We start from the raw sequence: 10,336 nt of genomic DNA, 5'->3' as shown, positions 1-10,336 counted from the left end.
AATATAGCTTTAAAAATTTAATGTTTGACAACTTTTACTCATAAATCAAACACGATTCAAGGCTTTATGAAACAGAGTTTTTGATGATAGATTTAATATGCTTCAAAAAACTGTGATGGTGATTTTAATCACTACAACATTGAACAAAATTTAAAAAATCCAAACGCAACCTGTAAAAATTAAAAACATTCTCGAATGAATTCCGAATTTCAAAATCATCCTTTTTATAAATCATGCCACACAGTAAAAAATGTGTAGATTTTGAAGCTGTGATTTCTGAAGGTTGAATTTTACAGATTTATTGATGTAAATTTACCTCAATTTAGACTCAAAAAGTGTCATTACACCAGAAAAGTGGTAAAATTACTCATTTTCAGAGGTAAAATTACACATTTTTTCTGACATAAAAGATGTACCCCTTCCCAGATGTAATATTACCATGATTTTTTTTACTGTGTAAAATTGTACAAAAAACAAGATAGTGCGGAGGGGGGGGGTCCGACAAAACGTGACGTACTTTCTGAGGGGGGGTCAGAGCCAGCGTGACAAAGTGTGACATAGGGGGGAGGGGGGGTTAATTTTGGCCGATTTTAGCGTGACATACTTTATGGATGACGCCTAAATAGCGGCATTAAATCAGCATTATATTGGCATTTAATACCAGCAAATAATGCTTCAAAACATTAAATCAGCACTTTTCCCTTGAGAAATATTTCAAGTGGCGCACAGTGATGCCGATTTAATGCCTCACCGAAAGCTCGGACAAAAAAAACTGCTTTATCGACGTCAAGGCTGGGGGAAAAAAAAGGACAGCTAGCTGCTCCACACACTTGGTGGTGGGCCTCCTTTGTTTTTTTTCTCCTGTTGCGTTTCATGTGTGAGTGTGACACTTTGCATTCTTGCATTTTTCTCGTCGATCTCCAGGATGCGCGCCAGCCAACTGATGTATTCTGAAATGAGTGTTTGTTTTGAAAGTTTTAATCGATGTGGTTGATGCATCGAACATTAAGGAAGACTTTCTTTCTGCTGTTTCGAGTTTCTGGTTCATGAGAAAAACCCGTTGTTATTTTGTTGGACGAAGATTATTGACGAGTCACTCAGCAAATTGCGGCCATCCAGTCAAGTACAGTACAATCAATTACGGAAGGCTTGGGGTTAATAGGGACAAGTAATGGCTAACGGCTAACGTAAACTGTTTTTCCGAGGATTGCTTGGTCTACGGTTGGCAAAATTTCACAAAGTGTATCAGACTTCCGGAAAGCAGCTTTTTGCTTGCGAGAAAAGTCATTCAATTTACCAGAGAACTTTTGATAATGTCCTTTGTGCTATGGGCATATGTTTTGAAAAATTTGGCTTAATTACAGGCTGCAGTTTTCCACAAAAAAAAATAAACAAAAAAAAACACTTCAGTCAGCGGGAATTGAACCCAGTTCACGCAAAAATAAAACTGTTGCACACAGGGGGAAATGCGCCTTAGCCCGCACGCTTATTCGAACAGTATAACGGGAGAAGGATAAAAGTCAATAAGAGCGTGACTGGCTGAAATGTTTCCAGTATGGATGGTTACTTTGTTGATAAACATCAAATGCTTTGAAGCACATTTTCAAGGTCGTAAATGGTGATTTAATGCTAGTTGTAATGCTGCAAAGTTTTGGTACTTTGAGGCATTCGCAAAGCTTATTTACTACTTCAAAGCATTCGAGTGCTGATTTAGTACTGAATAAATACTTCAATTTAGTGCTTGTGGTTACTTGGGTTGCTCAGATATAATCATACATTTATCACTTAAAAATACATGCTTCAAAATTTTGAAACTGAAATCGATATTTCTTTCAACATTTAGGTGCAGCTGGCTTACCCTAGAATTTCAACGAAAATTTAAACGATGTCGAACAACGTATCAGTGTTAAATTTGTTCATTAAAATTTCATCCCTTTCCTAGGTCCTATACACACCAGCTGTTGGAACACTTTGTAGTGCGACGCAGTACGACCAACACGCAAACAAAAGTGATCCTATCGAAGCGAATCCCAGCTCTCTTCACACGTCACGTTATCTACGGGGTGTTGAGATATACGCGTCGTTGCCAAGCCCTGAAACTGCCCGAGCTTAATGACAACGACCTGCTCCCCGTTCCCCGTCCCCCGCAAATACTACGGTAAAAGGGACACACACTCACACATAATGGATTGTGCACTACTCAAAACGGGGCCAAAGAAGCAGCATCCACCGCCAAGGGTCTACCCGTTTTATTGTCCTTGGGAAGTCGGGGCCGGTTTTGTCTTTGCCACGAGGCCATCCACCAGAGTGGTGTGTGTCCCATCTTGGCCAGGCATTGGAGTTCGGGATGTTGTTGCTGCGTGTGCCTTATCTCGGGCCAGATTTGACCGTCTTGTGTTAGCACATAAACACATACGCCAATCACTTGGTTGGTGGTGTGTTTTCTTGTCGCAATGGAGATTTTTTAGAATGTTGAATGTTTTATTCTACGAGTATTTTGGTCCAATTTGAAGACAAAAAATCACAGCTTTTGCGATAAGAGAGCACAACATCAACGACCGGACTGCTTTCTCTCTTGCGTCAGACGACTCAGGACTGTGGTGGGTCCATCCAACACCCTGAGATTCATCCTTGGCACGGACTCCGGTTGTTCCAGCTTCTTCACGAACGACGAACGCTTAGTGTGTACGATAGCAGGAACTGAACAGAGGAGTTGCAAGGTGGCCGGCAGTTCTAGTAGGTGCTATAGCGATGGACTATAAATAAATAATCAATCAATTGATTGACCCAATTCTTACCCTCGGAGTACACACACCCAACAACAACAACAACATACCGGCTAGGCCTTTCTAATGGATGATTCTTGATGGCCAGGACTGCACTCAGGAATTAAGATGGCTGGCAATCGTACCTCGTCAGATTCCATTAATCTTGAAGGCTCTCAATCAGATTAATTTGTTGTAATGCCCTATCGTGATGAGTTGCTGGAATCAAAGGAAGAATCCTGATGCGTAACAGTACCTTGTTAGTTAACTTGTGCAGACAGATTTCCAGGAATATCGTAAAACTGATAAGCTGCGTCATGTGAATCTTTTGTAACATAGCATTGCGACAGTCTGTACGTTTGACCTGATTCGTATTGGTATGATTCGATTTGAATTTTGTAGAAATAAATTAGCTGTTTACAGATAACTTGATTTAAATGTTTCTAGAATTTATTTAAAATATTTTTTTTAATAACTATCCAGCAGCTTTTCACAGTGGTTTGGATCGCAAAATTAAGTATAAATTTGATATTCCAAAAAATGGTCAAAGTTTTGTGTTTCTGGAAGAGCAAATGGAAAGGGGGCAGCATTTGGCTAAATTTAAAATAAGGGTGTTTATGAAAATCAATTTTTTTCCGGAATATTTTTGAGTTTTTTTTTTCCTCTGGAAATTGTTGGGCATGTAAGTTCAACAACTTTTTCCAAGACAAACAACTTTATCTCTAAATCTGCAACTTTTTCAACTAATTTTATCAAAAGAATCAGAACTAGCACTCAAAAATCAGTTTTTTGTAGCAATTCGAAGTGGCGTTGTGGTTTAGTCACATTGCCACAAATTTCAAAAAGGGTAAATGCTATGTTTGGATCACTCTTGAAGCGTAAATTTGGGTTCATTATTGAAGCTGATTAACAACAACAGGAAGCTCAGAGATTTTTTTGTGAATCAAAATATTTTTTTTAAGTTCATATATTCCCCGCCCGCGTGGATCAATCGGACCGCGCACTGGACTCACAATCCAGAGAACGCCGGATCGAATCCCGCGGCGGGCGCTCTTTTCTTTGTGTAAATATGGGTATTCGGCGCCGTCGCTCCTTGTAGATAAAAAGGAAGACACTAGTGGTTGGTACTAGCAATGGTGGCCGACAGCTATAAAGTAAACTTCGTTTTCATATATTCGATTGCATAAATCTGATAATCCATTACATTGCTAAATAAAAAGTGTAATTGGTTAAATCTCAAAAAACCTGTTAGAATCGTTTTTAAATATTTTTATATTTTCATAAATTTAAAAAATAGATGGAAACAATCAAAAAGCTTCAGAATTCCCTAATAATAAAAATGCAAGCTAAAATTGATTCAGAATTCATCTTTCACGTTGTTTTTCAAATTTATTGATATTTGCTACGATTTGAATTCAATTTTATCATTTCTTAATCAATCCATACATTTAAAATATGTTTAAACATAGTTTTAAAAATGATTCCTGAAATCTTGAAATTTTTTTTTTATTATTTCAGTACGCAATTAGAAAAGGCTTATATAGAATCGTAAAAATTAACGTAAAATTGCATTTTTTAATCTGCTTTTTTCTTTCCCTTTTTGAATTTCACAATTATTTCAGATTAATGTGTTTTATATGTAAAAATACAAAAAAATTGTCAATTCAAAATTTAAAAAAATTGCAAAAAAAAAGCAAAGCAATCCACTTTAACGACCCCCGGGTCTTTTGTGGGCTCTGTTGCAAGTTTCTGCTCATTTCTAGGCGTCCGAAGGTGATGTGTGGTGAGTCACTCAAAACCTCTTTTACGCTAAAGGACCGACGTTTTACTTCCCCATCCGATAGAAGGCGTGGTCAGGCAAATCTCGTCTCGAAAAATGCCACCGGGTCCGTCTGGGATTGAACCCAGGCCATACTGGGGTTTGAAGGCTACCACGCTAACCACTAAACCACCGGACCCGGCAATGCACAGAATCTAATTTGGAAACGAAAATGACTAAACTTTGAAATTTTGAAAAATTTCGACTTTTTCAAGTTGGACCATTGAAGAGAATTCTCTGAGATTTCGGTCATTCGATTTTTTTTTATTTTTTAATCCGGCTAATAAATACAAAAAAAAATAAAATTCTAAAAAGACCGATTTCGTAGATGCTCTGATGTTAATTAAGTTTATGTTTATAGAATTTTTTTCTCCAAAAATTTTAAAAATAACAATGGAATTTGAAAATTTATATAAGGGTCATTCCAGGTCAACTGAGTACACTTTTGGACTTGACCTTCACCGATTTGGACCAAACTCTATTTTTGGCACCGTCCTCATTTTTGGCGAATTCTTAAAAAACTTTTTTTTCTTTTAATCATAACTTTGCAACTATTTGAGCAAAAAACTTTCTATAGGTTGCATTTTATAGAAAATTGTCCAAGGAATTCGATAAAAATAAAATTTTAACCATTAAATGCCCACTAATATTATATTTTAACGTTTTAATTATTAAATTTCAGTTTTATTCCATTTCTTATATTTTTATTTGTTTTATTTTATCACCATCGTGTTCCCCGGACAATTTTACATTATAACCAATGTAGATCTCAAAATAAAATGAACTATTGGCTAGATACAGCGAATTTACTGAAAAAAGTTTGATTTTGCGCTGCACTCTGTCCTATGAATTCAAATCCTAAATAAATTTCTCACATAGAAAAACCGAACTATGTGGGATTCGTCTCTTTTTGTTGAAAAGTACATCATGTACTTCCGAGTGCTGCGCAAAATCAAACTTTTTTCAGTAAAATCGCTGTATCTCGCCAATAGTTCAACATAGACCTCAACATTGATTATTATTTAAAAATTGTCCGGGGAACACGATGGTGATAAAATAAAACAAATAAAAATATAAGAAATTGGTCAAAACTGAATTTTAATACTTAAAACGTTAAAATATAATATTAGTGGGCATTTAAGGGTTAAAATTTTATTTTTATCGAATTCCTTGGACAATTTTCTATAAAATGCAAACTATAGAAAGTCTTTTGCTCAAATAGTTGCAACGTTATGATTAAAAGAAAAAAAAGTTTTTTAGAAATACGCACGCATCAGCACCAAACTTGGGATTTCTGTTAACTATCGATAGATGACATTCCCTCCAAGTTTGGTCCAAATCGGTGAAGGTCGAGTCCAAAAGTGTACTCAGTTGACCTGGAATGACCCATAACCTTTTTGGTATTCATTTTTAAACATGAAATTATTCTGTTTTTTTTTTTTGTGAAAAATCGTTTTAATACGGTACTTGAAAACGATATTTCACAAAAAAAAAACAGAATAATTTCATGTTTAAAATTGAATACTAAGTTCTTATTTTGAGAAAACTAAATTCAACAAAACTTTTTTCATTGAATTTAAAACTCATAGCAAAAAATCCAACAATGTCCTTTTTCTCCTTTTTAAAGTTTAAATTTTCATAAATACTTAACTTTGTCCTTGGTTTTCATCTAACGATATCTCGAAACTTTTAATTCGATTTTTACATAGAACATAGAACTTTTGTGAAATTTTCAGCTCTTTCCAGTAAAAAAAAACACAATATCTATATTTTTATATCAAATTAATATCGCACAATTAAAAACTTCGAATAAAAAAAATACTTCAAGTCTTTCTCTTGATTTTCAGTGATTTTATTTTAATTATTTATTTGATCGGACTTGTTTTCAAAAGGACGTAAGAGCGTAAAAAAAACTAATTTCAAAAATGCTTGAGATTGTTCATCTACACGTCTTTCAAGTGCCCTAAACAAAAAATAAATGAAATTTTGTATTAATTTTGAGAAAAACGGAAAATAGTGTCGGAGGTCACGATGGCTCTTACGGTCTTTTGAAAACTAACTCGAGAATTGATTAATGAAATTAAATAAGATGAAATTCTTAAAAAAAGACGAAACAAATTATGCTTAGAAATCAACGAGTTTAATAATCGGAATCACAAATGAAAAAAAAAAACAAAAAAAAAAGAAAGAAAGGAAAGATCTTTAAAGAAAAAAAAACATGTATCACAAAATATTAAATTAAACACATTGGAGAGAGATGTTGCAAACAGCAAAGATAAGCAGAATATAATAAAAATGACATTACCAAAAAATATAATATAACATTTGAAAACAAAACTCTCGCAGCAAAAAAAAAAAAAAATCTTCATAATAATAATATCAGATTTCTTCAAAAAATTTAAATATTTTTAATTTAGTCCAAATAAAATAAATATGATTATCAACAAAGGATATAGCATCGCTAATATTTTCAGCTGATAAAATTCCTATTTTTATTAAAATTTTGAAGTTAAAAAAATGTTTTTGCCCCCATAACTCAGATCGCTTAGCGATTTTGGAAAAAAGTTGTAGAGCGTTAAGGATTCTTTAAAAGTAGTGTCACCGAAGTTTCGAATCTAAAAGATCCAAATCAACAAAAAACACACACTCCTAACTCCGTCCCCCAAATCGAGTTGACATTTTCCCCTCCCATTTCGACACGTGCCTTCCCGGCAAAAGAGTCCGATCTTGCTTGACTGCCCTTTGATCGTCTTGAGGCGAGCATGTCTGCCTGCTCTTCAGGATGCCCTCCGGTGGCATTTATATGGCCACGTCGTCGCTGAGATTTATTGCCAATGCCAACACCCTGTCCTGTTTGGGAACGTCCAAGTTGTCCCAGTTCCGAGAGCATCCTCCCGTGGAAACCGATCCCTGCAAGCAAGAGTCATCTTCGCCGTTGCTTATCAAAACAGAACTTTAATCAATGGAACTCATCGGGTTGATATATTGGCGGCAAATCTGGGACATTTTGTTTGCTTTCTTTTATTTTATTGCTTCACTCTGTGGGGGCGGTCACTCTGAGGCAAGATGCTTGAGTAATGAGGCCACGGCAGCCTCTGAGATTTGGCCGCTGGAGTGACGTGATTGAAACGCGGGTCTGGTGGTCGAGTGTGGGTGCTGTTATTGGTGGAAGGTGCTGATTGATGGAGGCGCGTGATGTGTTGTGTATTTTTTTGTGTTGTTAGATAAACAAAGTGAAGGTTTCAATAACAGTCCGATTTTTGCGCGATTTTCGAATAATGTTAGTGTAGATGATTTAAACTACATTGGTTAAACAAATTTGAAAGAATCAATTACCCAAAAACCTCAGCAAATGCTTTTAACCATCCAAACAACCAACGATGATCTAAAGCCCATTCGCTGCTTAGCGCTGAAATCCATCTGAAACATTATCATTTCCTGTGCATAAACGGATATTGCATCCGGCAAGTGTTTCCGGCAAATGTGCTGATTGGAACTGAAAGCATTTGCTAGCTTGAGCAAACTATCTTCTACTTCCAAAATTTGGCGGAACATAACTCGAGCGGAAGCTCGACTACACGCCACTCCGTGGAGGTATTTTCAGCTTGATGTGTACAATTTGGATGAGCCGAAAATGTGTTGCTCAAGGTTTTTAGGTCAAGTCATGGAATTATGCAAATGTTGTTTGATTGATGCAATTGAAAAATAATAATAGTTTGAATCCTTGGAATAAGAAAAACCAGAAAAAAGTCCCGCAAAAGTTCTTTATACGCTTGAAAAACAAGGTTTATGACGTTGATCAGAAGTTATGATTTTTTTCCAACCAGACTGGTTCAATCACACTAAAAAAATATGAAAGTTACACTTCACATAATTCGGAAACTGACAGAAAAATAGATCATGTAATCACAAATTTAACATAATATTACATCTCGTGAAACCTAATTATCATCAGAACCATAAAAAAATAGATTTGCAATAAAATGTGAGAAGCGTTTGAAAATCACCACAAATTTGATGTAATTTTATATCTCAGACGATGCACATAACTGGAGCATCACATTGAACAGAATATTCAATCATCTTACTCAATTTTACATTCAACGGATGGCAAATTTACCCACTTTCAACTGAGAAAATGGTTCCTCGCAGCGCAGCGTGCATAAACGTCAACGTCAGCCATTTTGTGTTGCAAAACAGAGCGAACGCTTCTCAAGCAGAACATTTATTTTTATTTACGGGTTTTAAAACCATTTTCTAGTGTATTTCTCGTAAAAATTTGATAGAGGTCACCGTGAAAATCTACCGGCAACCCTGAGCGCATTAGAATCGAAAAATTTAGGTCGCTGTGACCTGATTGAACTTTTTATTTTCGAAATCGAACTTCTCGCCGAATCGAATCAAAATCGTCTCCGGAGGGCCGTTTTCAACAAGCAGTTTTTGGTTTTATCTTAAGGTAGTATTGTTCTAATTGAAGTAGCTTCTTTACTAACTGTTTCATTCAACAGGATCCAAATGATAAACACTGTCAAATGCCCATCAGCATTGAGTGCCAGCAGGATCCGGAAGGGCAGTTTTCAAAATATTGGGACGCACCAAACCACTTCAAGAAATCGCATAAATTCTGGTGGAACAACATGAGACAAACGTTTAGTGAATCTGCGGTTGTAACTGCAGTCACCCCGCCCGCACGGGAGAAGTTCATGTGAAAAATTTGAAGAGGATTATCACGATCAGCGGCTTGGACCAACCAAGAGGAAGAAGCCAGCACCAGAGTCCTGCATGTAGTTGTTATCTGAAAAAGTTGCTTCCGGTGCCCTGTTCGGTGCCCTGAGGCAAGATGAACATCAACTTTTGGTGTTTCCCGGTGGAATGATCCGAAAGTGATTGTAAAATGTCAGATGATGTCAGTCTGAGGTTCGTTCATGGTGCCGTGATGAAACCTGACGATGTGAAATAAGTGACAAATGAAGATCAATGTTTTGTATTCATGCAAACGTGGAAATAAATAATGATTTTTAATGTATTTAGCTTGTGTGGAATTATTTAACTCATAACCTAGAAATCGTGCACTGCTATCCAAATCATCCTAGTGAAATTACGTCAATTTGAAATTTACATCAACGTAATTTCGATTCATGTAAAATTCAATGCGGCAGAAAGCTTTGGAAAGGTCGTGTAATTTTCAAATCGGATGGAATTTTCTGTCAAAAGGAACGCTCCAGTTATGTGCATCAAAGAAACAGAAAATTACACGATTTTTTTTAGGTGTGATATTTTCCTTTCGAAATTCATACCAAAACATCAAAAGTTTATTATCTTCATCCCCGAGGTTACGTCTCAAAAAGCTCATGAAAAGATGTGATCTCAGAAGGCAAATGTAATTGTGCATGTGAGGGTGTGCATTAGCGTGGCTCACGGATATATGAAAAAGACAAAAGTGTTCAATTCCAAACGCCTCGACCGGATTTTTGTAGCAATATGGCCCCAGAACATAGCCTGAAACTTTGAGCGCATTTGGTTAAGGTTTAGTACTTCCACCATTGACCTGAAGTTAGTATGGAACTTTTAAAGATTTACTATGGGAAATTTTCACTTTTAACCTCTTCTTAGATAAAGTTTCCCAAAACCCAATCAAATTTTCTTATTCTCAAGTTTCTTATAGGTTTTGATCCGGGGAACAACTTTGTAGAACATCGCAAAGCGCTAGGAATTGATCCTGAAAAGATACAGGATATTTTTTGGAGCTAGG

The 10,336-nt window shown here is 36.0% G+C and overlaps 1 long non-coding RNA gene across 1 annotated transcript; it reads left to right on the top strand.

Moving 5' to 3' along the window:
• Nucleotides 1–8,423: 8,423 nt before the first annotated feature.
• Nucleotides 8,424–9,610, top strand: LOC128092913 (uncharacterized). Its single transcript, XR_008212093.1, has 2 exons — nt 8,424–9,040; nt 9,093–9,610. It is a non-coding gene; the product is annotated as an uncharacterized LOC128092913 (long non-coding RNA).
• Nucleotides 9,611–10,336: the final 726 nt, after the last annotated feature.

This window comes from Culex pipiens, chromosome 2 (assembly GCF_016801865.2).
Source record: "Culex pipiens pallens isolate TS chromosome 2, TS_CPP_V2, whole genome shotgun sequence".
Classification (NCBI taxonomy): domain Eukaryota; kingdom Metazoa; phylum Arthropoda; class Insecta; order Diptera; family Culicidae; genus Culex; species Culex pipiens.
Note: the sequence above shows the minus strand (reverse complement) of the source record. Positions and strands in the feature narration are given on the sequence as shown.